The sequence below is a fragment of the Anomaloglossus baeobatrachus genome, assembly GCF_048569485.1.
Source record: "Anomaloglossus baeobatrachus isolate aAnoBae1 chromosome 5 unlocalized genomic scaffold, aAnoBae1.hap1 SUPER_5_unloc_18, whole genome shotgun sequence".
NCBI classification, from domain to species: Eukaryota; Metazoa; Chordata; class Amphibia; order Anura; family Aromobatidae; genus Anomaloglossus; species Anomaloglossus baeobatrachus.
Window position 1 is genome coordinate 328,554 of NW_027441793.1, and position 25,823 is coordinate 354,376.

Sequence of the window (25,823 nt, forward strand, 5' to 3'; positions counted from 1 at the left end):
GCTGAGCTGTCACTGAGGTTACCTGGATCCAGCGGTGGATGCAGCGGTGGCCGCGGGTAACCTCAGTGACAGTTCAGCTGATCGCGCTACTCACCGCCGCTCCTGTCAGCTCCACACAGCAAATGAGGTGAGTAGCGCGATCAGCTGAGCTGTCACTGAGGTTAATCGTGGCCACCGCTGGATCCAGTGACAGCGGGTAACCTTAGTGACAGCTCAGCTGATCGCGTTACTCACCTCATTTGCTGGTGATTTCCCCCCTCTCTCATACTCACCGATCCCCGATCACCGGCGCTGCACGGCGTTCACACTGCTCCGGCGGCTTTTCCTTTTTTGAAAAAGCCGGCCGCTCATTAAACAATCTCGTATTCCCTGCTTTCTCCGCCCACCGGCAAATGTGATTGGTTGCAGTGAGACACGCCCACACGCTGAGTGACAGCTGTGTCACTGCACCCAATCACAGCAGCCGGTGGCCGTGTCTATACTGTGCAGTAAAATAAATAAATAAATAATTAAAAAATCCGGCGTGCGGTTCCTCCTATTTTAATACCAGCCAGATAAAGCCATACGGCTGCAGGCTGGTATTCTCAGGATGGGGAGCCCCACGTTATGGGGAGCCCCCCAGCCTAACAATATCAGCCAGCAGACGCCCAGAATTGCCGCATACATTAGATGCGACAGTTCTGGGACTGTACCCGGCTCTTCCCGATTTGCCCTGGTGCGTTGGCAAATCGGGGTAATAAGGAGTTATTGGCAGCCCATAGCTGCCAATAAGTCCTAGATTAATCATGTCAGGCGTCTTCCCGAGATACCTTCCATGATTAATCTGTAAGTGACAGTAAATAAGCACACACACCCCCGAAAAAATCCTTTATTAGAAATTAAAAACAAACATATTCCCTCATTACCAATTTATTACCCACAACAAAGCCCTCCTTGTCCGGCGTAATCCACGGTCCTCCAGCGTCGCATCCAGCTCTGCTGCATGCAGGTGACAGGAGCAGCAGAAGACACAGCCGCTCCTGTCACCTGCACGCAGCTAATGAAGAGAGCCGTGTGATCGGCTGAGCTGTCACTGAGGTTACCTGGATCCAGCGGTGGATCCAGCGGTGGCCGCGGGTAACCTCAGTGACAGCTCAGCTGATCGCGCTACTCACCTCATTTGCTGCGTGGAGCTGACCGGAGCGGCGGTGAGTAGCGCGATCAGCTGAGCTGTCACTGAGGTTACCCGCGGCCACCGCTGCATCCACCGCTGGATCCAGGTAACCTCAGTGACAGCTCAGCCGATCACACGGCTGTCTTCATTAGCTGCGTGCAGGTGACAGGAGCGGCTGTGTCTTCTGCTGCTCCTGTCACCTGCATGCAGCAGAGCTGGATGCGACGCTGGAGGACCGTGGATTACGCCGGACAAGGAGGGCTTTGTTGTGGGTAATAAATTGGTAATGAGGGAATTTGTTAGTGTTTTTTATTTCTAATAAAAGATTTTTCGGGTGTGTGTTTTTTAACTGTAATTTACAGATTAATCATGGAAGGTATCTCATAGACGCCTGACATGATTAATCTAGGACTTATTGGCAGCTATGGGCTGCCAATAACTCCTTATTACCCCGATTTGCCAACGCACCAGGGCAAATCGGGAAGAGCCGGGTACAGTCCCAGAACTGTCGCATCTAATGTATGCGGCAATTCTGGGCGGCTGCTGGCTGATATTGTTAGGCTGGGGGGCTCCCCATAACGTGGAGCTCCCCATCCTGAGAATACCAGCCTGCAGCCGTATGGCTTTATCTGGCTGGTATTAAAATTGGGGGGACCTCACGCCGGATTTTTTAATTATTTATTTATTTTACTGCACAGTATAGACACGCCCACCGGCTGCTGTGATTGGGTGCCGTGACACAGCTGTCACTCAGCGTGTGGGCGTGTCTCACTGCAACCAATCATATTTGCCGGTGGACGGGGAAAAGCAGGGAACACGAGATTGTTTAATGAGCGGCCGGCTTTTTCAAAAAAGGAAAAGCCGCTGGAGCAGAGTGAACGCCGTGCAGCGTCGGGGATCGGTGAGTATGAGAGAGGGGGGGACACTTCAGTCACTCGGGGGATTAGCGGTCACCGGTGAATCCTTCACAGGTGACCGCTAATCAGGACGCTACACTAAAGTCCCCTTTACACACTGAAACTTGCTAGCGATGCATGCTGCACAGCGGGAAACAAAGGACCTAGGAATGGTCCTGAACGATTTGTAGCGATCACAACTTCACAGCAGGGGCCAGGTCGCTGATAGGTTTCACACACTGCAATGTCGCTGGGGAGGTCGCTGTAACGTCACAAAACCGGTGACGTTACAGCGATGTCGTTTGCGATGTTGCAGTGTGTAAACCCAGCTTAAGGCTCACTTAGTGGGGGCTCGAGAGGAAGGAGGAGGCGAGACGTCAAGGAAGTATTAAGACACATCATTGATTTTGGAACCACTAAAGAATGACACAGGGGTTTGAGAGACTATATTACATGTGGTTTATTTTGATTTTCTAGTTCGGTTTCATTATATGTCATTTTTCATGGAAGAACAATCTGGACTAGCAAGAGGGGGTTGTACCCCATTTTTTTCTTCTTCTATACCATACTCTGTCAATTGATTGTCCTTCCCTTTAATCATACTCATTTTGTTATGGTTTTTATAAAATTTGGAAAATCAATAAAAAATGTTTGGAAAAAAAAAAAAACACTTTGTGGACTTCTGGACATAAAGCAAAGATTTCATGTCCCTTACCACCCTCAGTCAGCGGGCATCGTGGAGCGAATGAACCGGACCCTCAAAACACGGCTTTCCAAAACACTGTTGGAAAAGGGCTCCTCATGGGTAACGTCCCTTCCAGCAGTGCTGATGGGTATACGAGCAACCGACGTGAGCAATACCGGTATCACTCCATTCGAGTTGATGACCGGACAAAAAATGCCCCTGTGTCTACCCAATGAGCCCCAAGTGTCCGAGCCCATGAAAAATGCAATTGCCAGAGATATGTTCCTCCAACAGGTTCAACAGAACCTGAAGGAGTTGCTGCCTCATGCAGCTTTACGGTTGCACAAACTGTACCTACAGGGGGTGACACCTATGCCCTCTGTAGGGGAAAAGATAATGGTGAAAATGTTTCGCCGATCTGGACCTTGGGACGCAAGCTGGGAAGGACCTTACCAGGTCATTGAAGTAATGGGTGATAGCATGCTGAAAGTACAGAAGCCAATGACAACTAAGAAAAGATACCGCAGACATCAGGAAACTTTTTGGATCCACATCGACCAAGCAAAGGCCATCCGAGCTTCCCCAACTCAAAATTAGCTTCACAAACAGAGTTGGGTGAAGGGGGGGTTTGTAGGTCAAGGGTGGATCTTTAATCAAACCATATAACACACACTAATATAATAATACCATAATCATTCAACAGATCACTGGATTCTGGGCCACCACATATCCAAGTGGCCAGAGAAATAGGGATCACCTGAACAGGGTACATCTCCAGTTTGTCACGCTAGTGGTAAGCATGATGATGGCAGGCTCAGCCTCTTTGAGGAAAGGTTGGGAACCCACTAATGGTATGTATGTCATAGTATGTCACTTAGAGAACCAGGTCTCTTAATGATAGAGAGCTTAGAAGGTAAAATCCTAAAACCGTACAACAACTTTACCTTCACACCCGGGCAGTGGTATCTGTATGGGTTCCAGAGAGGTTTTGCTAATAGTGTCACACAGCATTACACCCCTGTAGAGAATGTGTCTGCCATACAAGATGACTTACACGCCCTTTGTCTCAAGGAGTACCGACATTTTCAAGACTTAGATCCAACACCTATCACATCTTTAAGGTGGGTGTCTAGGGATCCCCACTTGCACCCCTACAAGCAAGCGGTAGCCACCACCTCAGTGTTGTGTACAAAAGAAGGAGTTCTGAGTCCTGAACATGTCACTGGGTGCCATACCCTGATGAAGCTGTGAATGCGAAATGTGCATTGGAGGCAAATGAGGTCACATCCACGGGCTGCATGACTAATATGGGTAAATCATGACCTATTTCATGGATTTAATATGCTGTGGGCTAAGGAAACTGGGCTAAATATGAACTGTTGATCCACAAGCCCTCATCTGAGGAGCTTAATTGCATTTTCAGTAAGACTGTTTTGGTAGAGCCCTTACATGTGTGTGAGCTTTTGTGCAAGAGTTTCTCCTGTGAATGATGACAGTCAAGTAAGGAGTACCTACTTACTTTACATTTATATCTGGGCAGTAAGCAGTATGGATTAAAACTACCAACTCATAAGGGACACTACTGCTGTCTGTCAACACACACCGGTGCATATTCACCTACAGACTAGTCTGAATACATTAAAACAAAATGGTGGATTAACCCTTGTGTGTGCAGGAGATATCTTGCTGACTGGTAACACATGGTTGTGTATATATATCCACAGGACAGACTGAATAGACCAAAATAAAATGGTGGATTAACCCTTGTATGTGCAGGAGATATTTAGAAAAATTAGATACACTGGTCATTATTTACCTATTTTCTGCACATTTTGGGTTTAAATAGTCCTAAACTCAAATTAATACAGCTGAAAGCCCGGCATATGTTGAAAATGGTATGAGATTTCTGATTTACTCGCAATTTGCACGTTTTTTCTGCAGCATGGTGTGTGAACCTGTTATTCCTGGGTCATGATTCTTTGCTTGAGACCGTACTTGTGCTTTTAATGTTTGTAAAATATTCCTTCTATACCAATAAATAAACTTTTTTGATACATTTTTGCAAAAAAATACGTGGTTGCATTTGAGACTCGTTTTTCGCTTTTGATCTATATAAATGGTTTTTGAGTCTGCAAGATAAGTTTAAAATAATGAAAATCTGGAAGTGGTTGTTCTTTTCACGAAGATGTCACTGGGGCAGAGTATAACGGATGGTATATTCTCCAGGCTACCTTCACTAGGAAGGATAGTCAAGGTGGTTTGAGGGTGAGGACGTATTTTGACAGACCCATACCTGTAAAAGGCACCCTGAAGGCCTATGTATGTTGAGAGATTACCAGATGGTTATCATCAGGGAATCCAAATATGCCCAGGGACATGTGTTCACAGACTTCTTAAGGACTAGTGTACTGATGTTAAAATTAAACTGCAGCAACTCTGGCCAGGCCTCATGGAATGATCAGAGTGGTCCGGTAAAACTGGAGGGTTTCTATAGAGCAACAGTTTTAAAGGTACAGACTGATGCTAAGGATCAGAGGTATACTCGTGTAGAAGGGTCCCCATCCATACGGTCTTTCATGATTACAATCATGAGAGAAGTCTGTGTACCGGAGGTAACTGGATATTACTTTGTCACCTATGCCCACTGAGAACCGGATACACAGATGATGATGTTGAACACAAATCCCTGAAGGTGGGATTTGGTATGCAACGGGGTGGATAACCCAATAGTAGATGTATGGATGGATGGTACCCCTATGAATGAGGAATACCGGAACAGATACGTGTCTTCCGATTGGAAAGACCCCGGAGGCAGGGATATTAGCTTTGATATCAATATTGACGGTCCATTTAAGTGTCCTTTTTGTGAGGCGGTGGACGAAGGGTGTTGGTCATTTACACAGTGGGTCTATCTGTCCAAATCCAAACCTATTGGGAACCTAGAATTACAGGCTGGAGATGACAAGGGCATTACAAGGGTCCCGTACGAAGCTGAAGGTCTCCAACCAGTTAAACCACACCTGGACTCTTGCAACGTTACTACTCATGAATTGGCAGATCCAATAGCTTCTCAACTGTCGTCCCCATGGAAGATCATCACGGGAACAAAATTTGTCCTATACACCTGGCGAATTTCCGTAGATCACTTCAGAGTTGACCACTGGGATCACAGATGTGAGGAGTTTGTGAGGAACCAAATTGACATGATGAGAGGATGGGTAGAGGCGGGGCAAGAGTTGAGAAAAGATGATCCTCGACATAGGAAATACAGGGGGAGGAGAGACTTAATAGAATTAGGATTGAGCGGAGGTGCTTTGGGAGTGGGTGCCCTCAATACTATGGATATGGAAGTCCTGAGACGTAAACTTGGCGATATTGCACAACATGCTGAGGAAGGGTTCAGAACTCAGCTTGATGTAAACCATGTGTTAGAGGGTTTACAGCATGCACACATTGATGCCACTACCTCTCTATCTTCTGCTTTACGAGAGAAGTTTAGAAGGCTAGTTGCAAGTCCCGTGGAAGTGCAAGACAGAGTTCAGTTTGTCCTAGCATGTACGCAAGTCCAGAGTGAACTCTCAGATAATCTGAAGCATATTGTGTCCTCTTTACACAAGGGCCACTACCCATTTAATCTCCGACAGAGGGTAAGCTCCCTGATCTCTCCTTTTGCAGCCAACCACACTAACTGGTGGGCGGTTCAGTGGCATGGGTGCCAGAATCTCACCTGTACTGCGTCTTCCCTGGCACCTATATCGGGTTATATCAGACAGGGGTACAGTGCAATTAACCTGGGAATTATGGTGAACAACTGGACGGGACTTCATCCACAGCTCCCCTCAGACTTCCTAATCTATGAAGGAGACCATCCTTATCTGTTTGATATAGAGGGATGTTGGAGAAAAGAGGATGCTATCCTCTGCCAAGGGAACCAAGATCGGGTTGGGATTCCGAGGGCTCCTGTGCGATGAAGGCTAACCCAATACCCTCCTCTCGCCTAAAATACATGGGTCAAGGTTATTGGTGTTGATACCAAGGGAATAATATCACATTCTTTATATGGAACTAATTGCACCGAAAGAGGAAAACTCCTCCCAGGAGCATATTGTACCCTTAGTCCCGTTCTAGGTCTTGATGTTGCAGAGCAGGGAAGAACCCCAATAACACCAGAGAAGAGACTTGACATCCTCCCTGACAGTCCCGTAAGGCTACCGAAGATTTCTCTTGGTTTTGGTCGTGAGCTCAAGCGTCTCTTGCTAGATTTCAGTGAAGAAGACGAAATACTACGAAACCTTCAAGAGACTGAGAATCAAGCCTCCATACAGCTTGAGCATGACAAGACCAAAATCACAAAGATCACAAATGCCCTAGATAAGGACTCAAAGGTGTCCTGGTGGGAAAGTTTATTTGGCTACAGCCCGACAGCCACTTAATTTTTTAATTTGATAATCCATCCGGTGATAGTTCTTCTGATTGTGGTTATCGTGATGTACCTTGGACTGTGCGTTATTAATCGGAGGGTAAAAAGACTTGCCAACCAGATACAGGAGAACCAGGCAATACGTCATGAATTCAATCGCCGAAGAAGGTTCAGGACCTAACACCAAAAGTCCTGGAACCTTGCTGATATGTGATACAACATACTGTATATTGATGATTTTTATTTTCTTTTCATACATTGATTTAAGCGTATTGGGTGAGGGAGGGATGTAGACTTGTTTTGTGTGAATGGGGCAAAGAGTCAGGTTTTTAGGGACAGATTCTTCTGCAAAATCTAAGGTGTTTGATACTCCAACTTTTAAATTAGTAATGTTCGTAAGGGATGGATTGAAAGTTGGTTAGGAAGACTGTGTTCTAGCCCACAGTCAACTTAGGTATTGTGACATCATGGCCGATCCGAGAAATTCTGACCTGCCTAGTAAAAATCTACTTATTTATCTATGGGAGAACCTGAACGTTGATCCAGACTTCAATCAAGATTTCAGGAGAAGTGTCTGAAGAAAGTTGTGCCTATGCTGAAAGATGCCATTCCACGAGTGATCGTACCCCAAGAAGGAGGTGCTCAAAGAGACTACAGATTATGACACCCGGAAAGCCCCATCATACCAGATGTACCCAAAGTCCTGTAGAAGCAAGCTGCAGTAAAAGTACAGAGATGCTGGCGGGTTAAGGGGTGTATAAAAGATGTGAGCCCTCCTATAGACTGTTAAAGCGAAGCCACTCCAAAGTCTGACCAGTCAAAATTGGAAGAAGACTATTTTGGAATAAGTGGATATCTTAAGTCAAGACAGCAGTAAACAGACAACAAAAGTTTAATCCCTGAGCCAAGAAAGAGCAAGAAGATCCAGAAATACAAAGATTGTGTATTCTATGGATAGAGACTGTAGATTCTGGTGAACGGCAGGAAAGAGATGCGATGGGTGATGTCTATATACCTAAGTGCAATATTTTACTTCATTCCATCCTGAACGGTTATCAATGATAAAGTTGAGTGGACAAATATATTCCTACACCTCCCTCATATGATACTTTGTCGGGTCACCAATACCAACAACAGGGGGATTGTAGAGGGAAGTGTCACCCAATAATATCAGTATGTGTGTATGTATGTATATGTGTGTATGTATATATACATATATACAGTTAGGTCCAGAAATATTTGGACAGTGACACAATTTTCGCGAGTTGGGCTCTGCATGCCACCACATTGGATTTGAAATGAAACCTCTACAACAGAATTCAAGTGCAGATTGTAACGTTTAATTTGAAGGTTTGAACAAAAATATCTGATAGAAATTGTAGGAATTGTCACATTTCTTTACAAACACTCCACATTTTAGGAGGTCAAAAGTAATTGGACAAATAAACCAAACCCAAACAAAATATTTTTATTTTCAATATTTTGTTGCGAATCCTTTGGAGGTAATCACTGCCTTAAGTCTGGAACCCATGGACATCACCAAACGCTGGGTTTCCTCCTTCTTAATGCTTTGCCAGGCCTTTACAGCCGCAGCCTTCAGGTCTTGCTTGTTTGTGGGTCTTTCCGTCTTAAGTCTGGATTTGAGCAAGTGAAATGCATGCTCAATTGGGTTAAGATCTGGTGATTGACTTGGCCATTGCAGAATGTTCCACTTTTTTGCACTCATGAACTCCTGGGTAGCTTTGGCTGTATGTTTGTGGTCATTGTCCATCTGTACTATGAAGCGCCGTCCGATCAACTTTGCGGCATTTGGCTGAATCTGGGCTGAAAGTATATCCCGGTACACTTCAGAATTCATCCGGCTACTCTTGTCTGCTGTTATGTCATCAATAAACACAAGTGACCCAGTGCCATTGAAAGCCATGCATGCCCATGCCATAACGTTGCCTCCACCATGTTTTACAGAGGATGTGGTGTGCCTTGGATCATGTGCCGTTCCCTTTCTTCTCCAAACTTTTTTCTTCCCATCATTCTGGTACAGGTTGATCTTTGTGTCATCTGTCCATAGAATACTTTTCCAGAACTGAGCTGGCTTCATGAGGTGTTTTTCAGCAAATTTAACTCTGGCCTGTCTATTTTTGGAATTGATGAATGGTTTGCATCTAGATGTGAACCCTTTGTATTTACTTTCATGGAGTCTTCTCTTTACTGTTGACTTAGAGACAGATACACCTACTTCACTGAGAGTGTTCTGGACTACAGTTGATGTGAACGGGTTCTTCTTCACCAAAGAAAGTATGCGGCGATCATCCACCACTGTTGTCATCCGTTGACGCCCAGGCCTTTTTGAGTTCCCAAGCTCACCAGTCAATTCCTTTTTTCTCAGAATGTACCCGACTGTTGATTTTGCTACTCCAAGCATGTCTGCTATCTCTCTGATGGATTTTTTCTTTTTTTTCAGCCTCAGGATGTTCTGCTTCACCTCAATTGAGAGTTCCTTAGACCGCATGCTGTCTGGTCACAGCAACAGCTTCCAAATGCAAAACCACACTTCTGTAATCAACCCCAGACCTTTTAACTACTTTATTGATTACAGGTTAACGAGGGAGACGCCTTCAGAGTTAATTGCAGCCCTTAGAGTCCCTTGTCCAATTACTTTTGGTCCCTTGAAAAAGAGGAGGCTATGCATTACAGAGCTATGATTCCTAAACCCTTTCTCCGATTTGGATGTGAAAACTCTCATATTGCAGCTGGGAGTGTGCACTTTCAGCCCATATTATATATATAATTGTATTTCTGAACATGTTTTTGTAAACAGCTAAAATAACAAAACTTGTGTCACTGTCCAAATATTTCTGGACCTAACTGTATATATATATATACTGTGTGTGTGTGTGTGTGTGTGTGTGTGTGTGTGTGTGTGTGTGTGTGTGTATATAAAGATGCTGGGACAGATTTCATCTGAGCATCTGAGTTCCCACAAAATATCTCTGTGAAGTGTAGAATGTCCCTTTACAATCCATTGCATGCAGATAAATTAGATTATCTCAGGCTCAGACACTTCATTCCTTCACACAATACTTACCCCAAACATTACCTGTCTTAAGCCCCTGTCACATTTAACGACTTACCAGCGATCCAGAAAACAATGCGACCTGATAAGGATCGCTGGTAAAGGCTATTTTACACGCTGCGATATCGGTCCCGATATCGCTAGCGTGGGTACCCGCCCCCATCTGTTGTGCGACATGGGCAAATCGCTGCCCGTGCCGCACAACATCGCGCAGACGCGTCACACATACTTACCTGCCCGGCGACGTCGCTCTGACCGGCGAACCGCCTCCTTTCTAAGGGGGCGGTCCGTGCGGCGTCACAGCGACGTCACTGAGCGGCCGCCCAATAGAAGCGGAGGGGCAGAGATGAGTGGCCGGAACATCCCGCCCACCTCCTTCCTTCCTCATAGCGGCCGGGAGGCAGGTAAGGAGAGTTTCCTCGTTCCTGCGGCGTCACACATAGTGATGTGTGCTGCCGCAGGAGCGACGAACTACATCGTTACTGCTGCAGTAACGATAATCGAGAATGGACCCCCATGTCACTGATGAGCGATTTTGCACGTTTTTGCAAAGATGCAAAATCTCTCATCGGTGTCACATGCAGCAACATCGCTAATGCGGCCGGATGTGCATCACAAATTCCGTGACCCCAACGACTCCGCATTAGCGATGTCGCAGCGTGAAAAGCCCCCTTAAGTCACATTGAGGTCGCTGGTGAGATGTCAAACAGTCAGACCTTAAGCTGGGTTTACACACTGAAACTTTCTAGCAATCCAACCTGCGATCTCAACCTAGCCGGGATCGCTACAAAGTCTCTGGTGAGCTGTCAAACAGGCAGACCTGGCCAACGACCTAACAGCGATCCGGACCTGCAGAGCGACTAGCTGGTCGTTGGGGACGTGTCAAAAAAGCAGGTGAACTTCACCCGACTTCATTTAATGCCGCGCGGCTCTGTCTGTGTGCCGTGTAAGTAAATAAATAATTAAAAAATCCGGCGTGCGGTCCCCCCCTATTTTAATACCAGCCAGATAAAGCCATACGGCTGCAGGCTGGTATTCTCAGGATGGGGAGCCCCATGTTATGGGGAGCCCCCCAGCCTAACAATATCAGCCAGCAGACGCCCAGAATTGCCGCATACATTAGATGCGACAGATCTGGGACTGTACCCGGCTCTTCCCGATTTGCCCTGGTGCGTTGGCAAATCGGGGTAAAGAGGAGTTAATGGCAGCCCATAGCTGCCAATAAGTCCTAGATTAATCATGTCAGGCGTCTCCCCGAGATACCTTCCATGATTAATCTGTAAATTACAGTTAAAAAACACACACACCCGAAAAGAAGGGAATTTTGTTTACTTACCGTAAATTCCTTTTCTTCTAGCTCCAATTGGGAGACCCAGACAATTGGGTGTATAGCTACTGCCTCCGGAGGCCACACAAAGTACTACACTTAAAAGTGTAAGGCCCCTCCCCTTCTGGCTATACACACCCCCGTGGGATCACGGGCTCCTCAGTTTTAGTGCAAAAGCAAGAAGGAGGAAAGCCAATAACTGTTTTAAATACAAATTCAACCCGAGAAACAACCTCGGAGAACTGAACTGTTCAACATGAACAACATGTGCACCCGAAAAAAACAAATTTCCTAAGAAAACAGGGCGGGTGCTGGGTCTCCCAATTGGAGCTAGAAGAAAAGGAATTTACGGTAAGTAAACAAAATTCCCTTCTTCTTTGTCGCTCCTAATTGGGAGACCCAGACAATTGGGACGTCCAAAAGCAGTCCCTGGGTGGGTAAAAGAATACCTCGTGATAGGGCCGTCAAACAGCCCTTTCCTACAGGTGAGCCACCGCCGCCTGAAGGACTTGTCTACCTAGGCCGGCATCCGCCGAAGCGTAGGTATGCACCTGATAATGCTTGGTAAAAGTGTGCAGACTCGACCAGGTAGCCGCCTGGCACACCTGCTGAGCCGTAGCCTGGTGCCGTAATGCCCAGGACGCACCCACGGCTCTGGTAGAATGGGCTTTCAGTCCTGATGGAATCGGAAGCCCAGCAGAACGGTAGGTGTGAAGAATTGGTTCCTTGATCCAACGCGCAAGGGTGGATTTGGAAGCTTGCGACCCTTTACGCTGACCAGCGACAAGGACAAAGAGTGCATCCGAGCGGCGCAGAGGCGCCGTGCGGGAAATGTAGATCCTGAGTGCTCTCACCAGATCCAATAAATGCAAACCTTTTTCAAATTGGTGAACTGGATGCGGACACAAAGACGGTAAAGTGATATCTTGATTGAGATGAAAGGAAGATACCACCTTGGGAAGAAATTCTGGAATTGGACGCAGAACTACCTTGTCCTGGTGAAACACCAGGAATGGAGATCTGCATGATAACGCCGCTACCTCGGACACTCTCCGAAGAGACGTGACCGCCACTAGAAAGGCCACTTTCTGTGAAAGACGAGAAAGGGAAACCTCCTTCATAGGCTCGAAAGGCGGCTTTTGGAGAGCAATTAGAACCTTGTTCAGGTCCCAGGGCTCCAATGGCCGCTTGTAAGGGGGGACGATATGACAAACCCCTTGCAGGAACGTGCGTACCTGAGGAAGTCGCGCCAGGCGATTCTGAAAAAATACGGATAGCGCGGAGACTTGACCCTTAAGGGAGCCAAGCGACAAACCTTTTTCCAACCCAGACTGCAGGAAGGAAAGAAAAGTAGGCAATGCAAAAGGCCAGGGAGAAACTCCCTGAGCAGAGCACCAAGATAGGAATATCCTCCACGTCCTGTGGTAGATCTTGGCGGAGGATGGCTTCCTAGCCTGTCTCATGGTGGCAACCACTTCATGAGATAAACCTGAGGCCGCTAGGATCCAGGACTCAATGGCCACACAGTCAGGTTCAGGGCCGCAGAATTCAGATGGAAAAACGGCCCTTGAGACAGCAAGTCTGGACGGTCTGGTAGTGCCCATGGATGGCCTACCGTGAGGTGCCACAGATCCGGGTACCACGACCTCCTTGGCCAGTCTGGAGCGACGAGAATGGCGCGGCGGCAGTCGGACCTGATTTTGCGGAGCACTCTGGGCAACAATGCCAGAGGTGGGAACACATACGGTAGCCGGAACTGCGACCAATCTTGAACTAAGGCGTCTGCCGCCAGAGCTCGGTGATCGTGAGACCGTGCCATGAAAACCGGGACCTTGTTGTTGTGCCGTGACGCCATCAGGTCGACGTCCGGCATCCCCCAGCAGCGACAGATCTCCTGAAACACGTCCGGGTGAAGAGACCATTCCCCTGCGTCCATGCCCTGGCGACTGAGAAAGTCTGCTTCCCAGTTTTCTACGCCTGGGATGTGAACGGCGGATATGGTGGATGCCGTGTCTTCCACCCACGTCAGAATCCGCCGGACTTCCTGGAAGGCTTGCCGACTGCGTGTTCCCCCTTGGTGGTTGATGTATGCCACCGCTGTGGAGTTGTCCGACTGAATTCGGATCTGCTTGCCTTCCAGCCACTGTTGGAATGCTTGTAGGGCAAGATAGACTGCTCTGATCTCCAGAACATTGATCTGAAGGGTGGACTCTTTCCAAGTCCACGTACCTTGAGCCCTGTGGTGGAGAAACACTGCTCCCCACCCTGATAGACTCGCATCTGTCGTGACCACCGCCCAGGATGGGGGTAGGAACGACTTTCCTTTTGACAATGAGGTGGGAAGAAGCCACCACCGGAGAGATTCCTTGGCTGCCTGAGAGAGGGAGACCTCCCTGTCGAGGGACGTCGACTTCCCGTCCCATTGGCGGAGAATGTCCCATTGTAGTGGACGCAGATGAAACTGCGCAAAAGGAACTGCTTCCATTGCTGCTACCATCTTCCCTAGGAAGTGCATGAGGCGCCTCAAGGGGTGCGACTGGCCCTGAAGGAGAGATTGCACCCCTATCTGTAGCGAGCACTGTTTGTCCAGTGGAAGTTTCACTATCGCTGAGAGAGTATGAAACTCCATGCCAAGATATGTTAGTGATTGGGTCGGGGTTAGATTTGACTTTGAAAAGTTGATAATCCACCCGAAACTCTGGAGAGTCTTCAGTGCCACGTTCAGGCTGTGTTGGCATGCCTCTTGAGAGGGTGCCTTGATAAGTAGATCGTCCAAATACGGGATCACGGAGTGACCTTGCGAGTGCAGGACTGCTACTACTGCTGCCATGACCTTGGTGAAGACCCGAGGGGCTGTCGCCAGCCCGAAAGGTAGAGCTACGAACTGCAGGTGTTCGCTTCCTATAACGAAGCGTAGAAAACGCTGATGCTCTGGCGCAATTGGCACGTGGAGATAAGCATCCTTGATGTCTATTGATGCTAGGAAATCTCCTTGAGACATTGAGGCGATAACGGAGCGGAGAGATTCCATCCGGAACCTCCTGGTTTTTACGTGTTTGTTGAGCAGCTTTAGATCCAGGACGGGACGGAACGACCCGTCTTTCTTTGGCACCACAAACAAATTGGAGTAAAAACCGTGACCTTGTTCCTGAAGAGGAACAGAAGTCACCACTCCTTCCGCCTTTAGAGTGGACACCGTTTGTAGCAGAGCATCGGCTCGGTCGGGCGGTGGGGAAGTTCTGAAGAAGCGAGTTGGAGGACGAGAGCTGAACTCTATCCTGTACCCGTGAGACAGAATGTCTCTCACCCAACGGTCTTTGACCTGTGACAGCCAAATGTCGCCAAAGCGGGAGAGCCTGCCACCGACCGAGGATGCGGAGAGAGGAGGCTGAGAGTCATGAGGAAGCCGTCTTGGTAACGGTTCTTCCGGCTGGCTTTTTTGGGCGTGATTGAGTCCGCCAAGAATCTGAGCCCCTCTGATCCTTTTGAGTCCTTTTGGACGAGTAGAATTGGGACCTGCCTGAGCCTCGAAAGGACCGAAAACCAGACTGTCCCCTCCTCTGTTGGGGTTTGTTTTGTCTGGGCTGAGGTAAGGATGAATCCTTACCCTTGGAGTGTTTAATGATTTCATCCAAACGCTCACCAAACAATCGGTCACGAGAAAAAGGCAAACTGGTTAAGCACTTCTTGGAAGAAGAATCTGCCTTCCATTCTCTCAACCACAGGGCTCTGCGTAAAACCACAGAGTTGGCTGACGCCACCGCCGTACGGCTCGTAGAGTCTAGGACAGCATTAATCGCGTAAGACGCGAATGCAGACATTTGAGAGGTCAAGGGTGCCACCTGCGGAGCAGATGTACGTGTGACCGTGTCGACCTGTGTAAGCCCAGCTGAAATAGCTTGGAGTGCCCATACGGCTGCGAATGCTGGCGCCAACGACGCCCCAATCGCTTCATAGATGGATTTTAACCAGAGCTCCATCTGTCTGTCAGTGGCATCTTTAAGTGCCGCCCCATCTTCCACTGCAACTAGAGATCTGGCTGCAAGCCTGGAGATTGGAGGGTCCACCTTGGGACACTGTGTCCAGCCCTTGACCACGTCAGGGGGAAAAGGATAGCGTGTATCTTTAAGCCGTTTGGAAAAACGCTTATCTGGATAAGCGTGGTGTTTCTGGATTGCGTCTCTAAAGTCAGAGTGGTCCAGAAAAGTGCTTAATTTACGCTTGGGATACCTGAAATGGAATTTCTCCTGCTGTGAAGCTGCCTTCTCTGCAAGAGGAGCTGGTGGAGAAATATCTAACATCTTATTGATGGACGCTATAAGATCATTCACTATGGCGTCACCATCCGGGGTATCTAGATTGAGAGCGGCCCCAGCATCAGACTCCTGATCAGTTACATCCGCCTCATCACACAGAGAGTCGTCCCGATGGGACCCTGACCAGTGTGATGAAGTTGAGGGTCGCTCATAGCGAGCCCGCTTAGGTTGTCTGGGACTGTCGTCCGAGTCAGAGCCGTCACCCTGGGGTGCATGTGACACCCCCGGAGCTAGGAAGTGGTCCAGCTGAGGGGGACAAGGTGGCAATGAATCAACAGTGCCGATGGTCTGAGTTACTGGTCTAGACTGCAATGTTTCAAGAATTTTAGACATAGTCATAGACAATCTGTCAGCAAAAGCTGCAAACTCCGTCCCTGTCACCTGGACAGCATTCACAGGTGGTTCTCCCTGGGTCACCTCTAGCAGCGGCCCCGGCTGAGCAATTGCCACAGGGGCCGAGCACTGCACACAATGGGGGTCAGTGGAACCTGCCGGTAGAGTAGCCCCACATGCGGTACAAGCAGCATATAAAGTCCGTGCCTTGGCACTTTTGCTTTTTGCGGACGACATGCTGTTGTCTCCTTGAGAAATCTAAGGAGGGTATATAGCAGAAAATCACCAGCGACTGTACAGTGCAAAGTATTGCCAGCACAAAATACAAAGTACACTATGGCACAAGTGTGGGAGAGCCCTTGAGGGCTGCTTACCGCCCGCTGAAAAGCGGGTGTGAGGTCGTAGAATCCCTTGTCTGAGTCTCCCCGTCTCCCCTCTGCAGCTCAGCGTGCAGGCAGGAATGGCTGCCGGCGTCCTGTGAAGAGGGGCGGACCGTGGGCGTCACAAACCAAAGTGCAGGAAACTGCGTCCCACTGTGCCTAGTGTGAGGGCTGGAGTATGTAAAACAGACTCCAGCTCTTAGCGCTGCTGGTCTGTACAGCGTCCCGCCCTCCTCCTGACTGGCAGGTCTGGGGGCGGGAACGATACGAACTAGGCCGCAAAAGCCGGGGACTGTAGTAATCTAGCGCGGCCGTCATATATGCACGGCCAGCGCGGAAGTCCCCGGCGCACCACAAATCCCAGCCGCGACGCAGTAAAAACTGACCCCCGCGGCCGGATCGGCCGATCGTACTAAGTCACCTCACTCAGCAGAGCTGTAGTGAGTAACGGCACAAGCGCAGTCGCGCTGTTTACCCCGGCGCACTAACACACCCAGTAATGCTGCAGTGTGCGTGCGATAAGCACGGGGACACGGAATACCTTGATGGAGCAGGGTCCTGTCCCTGAGGAAACTCCGCTCCGTATCCAGCAGATCCTCCAGGGGCTGTGGATGGAGCACGGCCTCAGTGCCCGGAGACCGGTAAAGTCCCACTTCACCCAGAGCCCTATTGGGGATGGGGAAGGAATCAGCATGTGGGCTCCAGCCTCCGTACCCGCAATGGGTACCTCAACCTTAACAAACACCGCCGACAGAAAGTGGGGTGAGAAGGGAGCATGCTGGGGGCCCTCGTATGGGCCCTCTTTTCTTCCATCCGACATAGTCAGCAGCTGCTGCTGACTAAACAGTGGAGCTATGCGTGGATGTCTGGCCTCCTTCGCACAAAGCATAAAACTGGGGAGCCCGTGATCCCACGGGGGGGTGTATAGCCAGAAGGGGAGGGGCCTTACACTTTTAAGTGTAGTACTTTGTGTGGCCTCCGGAGGCAGTAGCTATACACCCAATTGTCTGGGTCTCCCAATTAGGAGCGACAAAGAAATCCTTTATTAAAAATAAAAATCACTAACACATTCCCTCATTACCAATTTATTACCCACAACAAAGCCCTCCATGTCCGGCGTAATCCACGGTCCTCCAGCATCGCATCCAGCTCTGCTGCATGCAGGTGACAGGAGCAGCTCCTGTCACCTCCACGCAGCTAATGAAGACAGCCGTGTGATCGGCTGAGCTGTCACTGAGGTTACCTGGATCCAGCGGTGGATCCAGCGGTGGCCGCGGGTAACCTCAGTGATAGCTCAGCTGATTGCGCTACTCACCGCCGCTCCGGTCAGCTCCACAATGAGGTGAGTAGCGCGATCAGCTGAGCTGTCACTGAGGTTAATCGCGGCCACCGCTGCATCCACCGCTGGATCCAGTGGCGACCACCGGGTAACCTCAGTGACAGCTCAGCTGATCGCGTTACTCACCTCATTTGCTGGTGATTTCCCCCCCTCTCTCATACTCACCGATCCCCGATCACCGGCACTGCACGGCGTTCACACTGCTCCGGCGGCTTTTCCTTTTTTGAAAAAGCCGGCCGCTCATTAAACAATCTCGTATTCCCTGCTTTCCCTGCCCACCGGCAAATGTGATTGGTTGCAGTGAGACACGCCCACACGCTGAGTGACAGCTGTGTCACTGCACCCAATCACAGCAGCCGGTGGGCGTGTCTATACTGTGCAGTAAAATAAATAAATAAATAATTAAAAAATCCGGCGTGCGGTCCCCCCTATTTTAATACCAGCCAGATAAAGCCATACGGCTGCAGGCTGGTATTCTCAGGATGGGGAGCCCCACGTTATGGGGAGCCCCCCAGCCTAACAATATCAGTCAGCAGACCCCCAGAATTGCCGCATACATTAGATGCGACAGTTCTGGGACTGTACCTGGCTCTTCCCGATTTGCCCTGGTGCGTTGGCAAATCGGGGTAATAAGGAGTTATTGGCAGCCCATAGCTGCCAATAAGTCCTAGATTAATCATGTCAGGCGTCTATGAGACACCCTCCATGATTAATCTGTAAATTACAGTAAATAAACACACACCCGAAAAATCCTTTATTAGAAATAAAAAACACAAACACATTCCCTCATTACCAATTTATTACCCACAACAAAGCCCTCCATGTCCGGCGTAATCCACGGTCCTCCAGCGTCGCGTCCAGCTCTGCTGCATGCAGGTGACAGGAGCAGCAGAAGACACAGCCGCTCCTGTCACCTCCACGCAGCTAATGAAGGCAATAGCGCGATCAGCTGAGCTGTCACTGAGGTTACCTGGATCCAGCGGTGGATGCAGCGGTGGCCGCGGGTAACCTCAGTGACAGCTCAGCTGATCGCGCTACTCACCTCATTTGCTGCGTGGAGCTGACCGGAGCAGCGGTGAGTAGCGCGATCAGCTGAGCTGACATAACAAGATCGCTAATGGGATCGCTACTGCGTCACAGAAACCGTGACTCAGCTGCGATTTCGCTAGTGATCTCGTTATGTGTGACGGTACCTTAAGACTGCTCTCTCTCGGAGTCTCTGCTCGACCCACTCTGTCTGCATTACACTCCTCTATCTCTCCTACCCCTGCTGCTCTAATCTATCTTTCTTCCTAGATACATATATCTCTCACTCTTTCTTTCCCTCTCTCTATATCTCTCTCTTGCTACCTATTCTGCAGTTGTCCCATCATCAGGAGCAGCTGATGCCAGTCCTGAAGACTAAGTATCATTAACATTTGCTTTGCTTCCCTCCAGATTGCATTGCGGTATTAACCCCTTTATCTCCATAGGGATAGTTAGTGATAGGAATTCGGGTGGACATTTCTGTATGTGTGACGTGGGTGGAAATTTATAGAATATTGTGGGTTTTGTGTTATTGGATATTGTGCTTTTTGTGGCAGTACTGAGTAGCAATATATATATATATACTGTAGACTTTTGAGTGTGTTTAATAAATATTGTTTATTAGTACACGGTTTCATCTCAGTTAGTCGCCGAGGGTATATATAATATTATATAGCAAAAAAATAGATAACATTAAGTGCGTTTTTATGTTAAGTCATATATTAATTATTGTTAGTCAAATCTGATAATTATAATTAATATCAGGTGTTAGCTCATATTACATTATTAACAAGCCTGCTTATTGGCAATAATAATTAATATCGGCGCTAGCCCTACAACACAAAACAAGCTGTGATTTCCGAATAAAACATTTCCCACACTATGAACATGAAAATTGCTTCTCCCCTGTGTGAATTTTCTGATGCGAAACAAGGTGTGATTTCTGAATAAAACATTTCCCACACGCTGAACATGAAAATGGCTTCTCCCCTTTGTGAATTTTCTGATGCGAAACAAGGTCTGATTTCTGAATAAAACATTTTCCACACTCTGAACATGAATATGGCTTCTCCCCTGTGTGAATTTTCTGATGCATAACAAGGTGTGATTTATGAATAAAACATTTCCCACACTCTGAACATGAAAATGGCTTCTCCCCTGTGTGAATTTTCTGATGCAAAACAAGGTGTGATTTATGAATAAAACATTTCCCACACTCTGAACATGAAAATGGCTTCTCCCCGGTGTGAATTTTCTGATGCAAAACAAAGTGTGATTTCTGAATAAAACGTTTTCCATGAACATGCAAATGGCTTCTCTCCTGTGTGAATTTTCTGATGCATGACAAGCTGTGATTTATGAATAAAACATTTCCCACACTCTGAACATGAAAATGGCTTCTCCCTTTTGTGAATTTTCTGATGTGTAACAAGGGATGATTTCTGAATAAAACATTTCCCACACTCTGAACATGAAAATGGCTTCTCCCCTGTGTGAATTTTTTGATGTGTAACAAGGGATGATTTCTGAATAAAACATTTTCCACATTCTGAACATGAAAATAGCTTCTCCCCGGTGTGAAATCTTTGATGCCCAACAAGTTCTGATTTCCGAATAAAATATTTCCCACATTCTGAACATGAAAATGGCTTCTCCCCTGTGTGAATTTTCTGATGCAAAACAAGGCGTGATTTCTGAATAAAACATTTTCCACATTCTGAACATGAAAATGGCTTGTCCCGGGTGTGAAATCTTTGATGCCTAACAAGTTCTGATTTCCGAATAAAACATTTCCCACATTCTGAACATGAAAATGGCTTCTCCCCTGTGTGAATTTTTTGATGTGTAACAAGATATGATTTCTGACTAAAACATTTCCCACATTCTGAACATGAAAATGGCTTGTCCCTTTTGTGAATTTTCTGATGCGAAACAAGGTTTGATTTTTGAATAAAACATTTTCCACACTCTGAACATGAAAATGGCTTCTCCCCTGTGTGAATTTTTTGATGTGTAACAAGATATGATTTCTGACTAAAACATTTTCCACACTCTGAACATGAATATGGCTTCTTCCCAGTGAGAGTTTTTTGATGATTGGAATTTTGGTCTTGTTTGAAAAGATCGGATGATAGAGCTTTCCGAAGAAGGACTGGAGGTATATTGGGGACATCATTCTCTTCATATGTATCATGTGTGATACAGTCCTTATCTGTTATAAATTCTGAAGATATCAGAGATCCATCTGAACTCCCAATACAGTCATCTGCTAAAAATAAACACAATGTTATTATTTCTTAATGTATTATCTTGAAAGTTCATTTATTTTTTTAAACCATAACATCAGAAATTAAATTAGGAAAAAATGTATTCTTAATCTGTTGGCCAATTTTGTCTTCTGTTACTTCTTTGTTAATTCAATTCTCCCATTCCTAGTACCAGTTCTCTGGAATGTGCTACAGTAAATAATGTGATTGTCACAATGTGACTGCAGGATAATGAGGGAAAGGGGGCTCCAATACGGTCTCTCACGCTAGGGGACCCAAAGCTATTCCTAACCAGTGGATTATCCCTGAAGATGGAGATGCTGGAGGCTCGTGCCTTACTATTCTGCTGATGAGATCTAATCTGTAATCCCCCGGGGAAGGAAGGGGCAGGAATATAATGGAAACACAGAATAAGACAGACGGGAAATACAGATTAAGAGAGATGAAACACATTGATGAAACTCACAGAAATAAACAGTGAAAGACTAAGGAGAAAAGCAACAAAAAGACAACAAGGTTAACACCACAACAGCTCACACTAATAACGCACAACAACACCTCACCAGACTAGTATAGGTAAGCTATGGCTGGCATTAATGAAATAGTCCAGCCAGCATATACAGGAGGAGAGCAAATGATACGTTCTCCTCTAAAGCATGTGATCAAAGACATTAACAAGCAGCCCTGCAGAGAATAACTCTTGTTAGCCTGCCCAAGTCTGTGGTTCGACGCCTGCGTCTCCCTGCGCTGCTCACAGACAGCAGAGAAGTTAACATGCAACGTACAAGAATCTATAATTTCCATAGATCCTGACGCCGCCATGACAGTTGGCAAAACCTGCAGAAATCTCCTTGCAACATTGATCCACAACATAGACATTTTCAAAGAGATTTTTTTTCCGAAAATAAAATAGTTACAGACAGATGCCAGATATATAACGGGGTTGTCCGGGACAACAATTGTGACGATGTACACTGAAAAATTAAGTTAGGGACTGGAGTGAGATTTTTGGCATAGGGAATGTCACAGTTTGGTATGAATTAGAGAAACGGTGGCATCACACCCTTGTTCTGGCTGAGCTTTGCTCATTTTGGCAAAGCTGATTAATATTGGCGTGAACACACACACACCAGCCTGTCTCCTCTTCACCTTTAGACTCCTGCAATTAAGACCTTTGTTCACATGACGTGATGTCAAAAAGGTTTTTAAGCAGTCCTATAATCGGCATATAAACACTGGGGCCCCTAGGAAAATGGGAGCCCTGTGAAATTGCCCAGTTTGCTCTCCCTTTCCATTAAACACCAGTCCTGCATGCCAGCCAGTCTTCTTTTCAGTTCTTTAGACTCCTGCAATTAGGAGACTTTTCGCTACATCATGTCACATGAGTTTGAAGGAATCAGAGGTCTCAGAATAACACTGATGGGGTTCCTAAGACAGTGGAGTTCCTGAAAAATTGTTGGCCCTGACTGTAACTAGGGCTTATTTTTGGACTAGGGCTTATTTTTCAAGTATTCTCCACAAATCCTGCAAATTCACGCTAGGGCTTATTTTTGGGGTAGGTCTTATTTTCAGGGAAAAAGGGTATTCACGAACCCTCTGCAGGTCTTTGATTTGCCTTCATAACAACATAGAGAAGGGACTAGAAACAAACAGCAGAGTAAGCAGAAGCAAACAAAATACAGTTGAAAAACACAGAGCAGAAAGTCTAAAAATGTACAGTGCCTACAAGTAGTATTCAACCCCCTGCAGATTTAGCAGGTTTACACATTCGGAATTAACTTGGCATTGTGACATTTGGACTGTAGATCAGCCTGGAAGTGTGAATTGCACTGCAGCAAAAATGAATGTTATTTCTTTTTTTATTTTTTTTTTTAAATTGTGAAAAGTTTATTCAGAGGGTCATTTATTATTCAACCCCTCAAACCACAGGAATTCTGTTTGGTTCCCCTAAAGTATTAAGAAGTATTTCAGGCACAAAGAACAATGAGCTTCACATGTTTGGATTAATTATCTCTTTTTCCAGCCTTTTCTGACTAATTAAGACCCTCCCCAAACTTGTGAACAGCACTCATACTTGGTCAACATGGGAAAGACTAAGGAGCATTCCAAGGCCATCAGAGACAAGATCGTGGAGGGTCACAAGGCTGGCAAGGGGTACAAAACCCTTTCCAAGGAGTTGGGCCTACCTGTCTCCACTGTTGGGAGCATCATCCGGAAGTGGAAGGCTTATGGAACTACTGTTAGCCTTCCACGGCCTGGACAGCCTTTGAAAGTTTCCACCCATGCCAAGGCCAGGCTTGTCCGAAGAGTCAAGGCTAACCCAAGGACAACAAGGAAGGAGCTCCGGGAAGATCTCATGGCAGTGGGGACATTGGTTTCAGTCAATACCATAAGTAACGTACTCCACCGCAATGGTCTCCGTTCCAGACGAGCCCATAAGGTACCTTTACTTTCAAAGCGTCATGTCAAGGCTCATCTACAGTTTGCTCATGATCACTTGGAGGACTCTGAGACAGACTGGTTCAAGGTTCTCTGGTCTGATGAGACCAAGATCGAGATCTTTGGTGCCAACCACACACGTGACGTTTGGAGACTGGATGGCACTGCATACGACCCCAAGAATACCATCCCTACAGTCAAGCATGGTGGTGGCATCATGCTGTGGGGCTGTTTCTCAGCCAAGGGGCCTGGCCATCTGGTCCGCATCCATGGGAAGATGGATAGCACGGCCTACCTGGAGATTTTGGCCAAGAACCTCCGCTCCTCCATCAAGGATCTTAAGATGGGTCGTCATTTCATCTTCCAACAAGACAACGACCCAAAGCACACAGCCAAGAAAACCAAGGCCTGGTTCAAGAGGGAAAAAATCAAGGTGTTGCTGTGGCCTAGTCAGTCTCCTGACCTTAACCCAATTGAAAACTTGTGGAAGGAGCTCAAGATTAAAGTCCACATAAGACACCCAAAGAACCTAGATAACTTGGAAAAGATCTGCATGGAGGCGTGGGCCAAGATAACTCCAGAGACCTGTGCCGGCTGATCAGGTCTTATAAAAGACGATTATTAGCTGTAATTGCAAACAAGGGTTATTCCACAAAATATTAAACCTAGGGGTTGAATAATAATTGACCTACACTTTTAGGTTGAAAATTTATTAAAATTTAACTGAGCAACATAACTTGTTGGTTTGTAAGATTTATGCATCTGTTAATAAATCCTGCTCTTGTTTGAGGTTTGCAGGCTCTAACTTATTTGCATCTTATCAAACCTGCTAAATCTGCAGGGGATTGAATACTACTTGTAGGCACTGTAAATACAAAATTAGTGCAGAAAGTACATGAGTAGTTATCTCTTACTGGATAGAGCTGGAGGAAACACATCCTGAGGAACATCGGGATCTTCTTGGTTACAGTCCTGTGGGAGAAGAGGACGGGGACATCTCTCTGGTGTTGTCCTCTTACTGGATAGAACTGGAGGAGACACATACAGGGACTGAATTCATTCCTTACATACAGATAATTATAGGCCGTGTGTATTTAGTCCTGTCTATTACCTGGTGATGTGAGGGGCTGGGGATCCTCCATCATGACGTCCTTGTACAGATCTTTGTGTCCTTCTAAATACTCCCACTCCTCCATGGAGAAATAGACGGTGACGTCCTGACACCTTATAGGAACCTGACACATACAATGATACCGTCACCCCCGATCCCTTCATAGCGTTACTGTATAATGTCCCAGCATTCCCAGCAGTGTCACCTCTCCAGTCAGCAGCTCAATCATCTTGTAGGTGAGTTCTAGGATCTTCTGGTCATTGATGTCCTCATGTATCGGGGGGTGAGGTGGAGGCCCCGTGATTGGGCTCAGGGGTCTTCCCCATCCCTCAGACACAGGGGCCTGACAGCGCTCACTAGAGGTCTTCTTCACTACTGTGTAATCCTGGTTATGGAGAGACACAGTAATAAATCTCACTCCAGACATTTCCAGAGTCCTCACCTCTCCAGTTCTGTCCATCTGTTATTCCCATAGATAAGAATGATGTAATGTGACGTCATCAGAATCTCTCACCTCTCCAGTAAGCCGGAAGAGGATCTCTAGGGTGAGGTGTAATATCCTCTCCGCCATCTTGTCCATGTCCATATCCATCCTTCACGGGGCAATCAGGAGAATACTCTTATATAGAAGATCTCCACTGAGAGGATCCGATATTATAAGGACCTAAATGGGAAGGATATTGGCCGATATGTAAAATACTGTAGATAATAATGGAGGTAAGATATCACTTGAGTAGGAAACAAATTTCTACATGAAATGTGCTGCATGTGGGTGGAGACGCGATCTGCCCAATTAATGACTTCAAATTAAGTTTATGTCAAGTTCAGGTTCTAGTTTCAAACACATTTAGCAATGCTTAATAAAAACAGACTTCAAGAAACAGTCTCCTTATTAACCTATGGTAGATAAAGGTTTACCTGCCTGTCAAGCTTCACACACCTCAGCGCCCCTGTAGGGAGGACAGAACAAGGGCCTATATTTTAAGTATACTCAAAAAAGCCCCCAAAATCCTACTAGGGCTTATTTTCAGGGTTTCATGGAAACAGGGTAGAAAAAG

General features: G+C 46.9%; 1 protein-coding gene and 1 pseudogene across 1 annotated transcript in view; both read right to left on the reverse strand.

Annotated features, from left to right (window-relative positions):
* Nucleotides 1-25,823, reverse strand: part of LOC142258917 (uncharacterized) — a 199,684-nt gene that overhangs the window by 91,437 nt on the left and 82,424 nt on the right. The gene's annotated exons all lie outside the window — the stretch shown is intronic.
* The window catches only part of LOC142258930 (uncharacterized), a 70,991-nt pseudogene continuing 64,745 nt past the window's right edge, over nt 19,578-25,823 (reverse strand).